This window comes from Hipposideros armiger, unplaced genomic scaffold (genome assembly GCF_001890085.2).
Source record: "Hipposideros armiger isolate ML-2016 unplaced genomic scaffold, ASM189008v1 scaffold_237, whole genome shotgun sequence".
NCBI lineage: Eukaryota > Metazoa > Chordata > Mammalia > Chiroptera > Hipposideridae > Hipposideros > Hipposideros armiger.
In genome coordinates this window covers 1,415,103-1,416,034 of record NW_017731587.1, presented here as the reverse complement: position 1 = coordinate 1,416,034, position 932 = coordinate 1,415,103, and positions in this window count along the sequence as shown.

Genomic DNA, 932 nt, shown 5'->3' with positions numbered 1-932 from the left:
ATCTGTTTCCTTTCCTTTTCCAGTTTCTAGAGGCTGCTCCCATTTCTTATCTCCTCACAATCTTCCTCTATTTTCAAACCTGTAATAACCGATTTGAAGTCCTTCTTACACAGCATCATTTAGGTTTTCTTCTGCTTCTTTCTTCCACTTTTAAGGAACTTTGTGATTACGTTGGGCCTGCACTGATAATCCACGATAATCGTCCCATTTTGAGGTGAGCTGATTAACAAACTTAACTCTATCTACAAACTTAATTCCCCTTTGCCATGTAAACTAACACATTCATAGTTCAAGGGATTAGGACTTGGACACCTTTGGAAGGTCATTATTTTGCCTACATCAGAAACTGAGGCTTACAGATGTCACATTGGCCCTACCAGTGCTTAGATTCATTCCATGACCATATTTGTGTCTTGGCTACCTATTATTTAGCTCTTCAGTGTGGATTAAATTCATTCTTCTGTCTCTTATATAAAGATAAGATAAATATTTTTAAAATATTTTTTTATTTTTCAATTACAATTGACATACAATATTATATTCGCTTCAGGTGTACAACATAGTGACTAGACTTTTATATACCTTACAAAGTGATCACCTCAATAAATCTAGTACCCATCAGACACCATGCATAGTTATTACAATATTATTGACTATATTCCTTATGCTATAATTTACATCCCCACAACTATTTTCTAACTACCAATTTGTACTTCTTAATCCCTTCCCCTTTTTTACCCATCCCCCCTGAAGCCCCTCCCATCTGGTAACCATCAAAATGTTCTCTGTATTTATGAGTTTGTTTCTGTTTTGTTTGTGCATTTATTTTGTTTTTTTTTTTATATTCCACATATAAGTGAAATCATATGGCATTTGTCTTTGTCTGACTTACTCCACTCTGCACAATACACTTTAGGTCCATCCATGTTGTT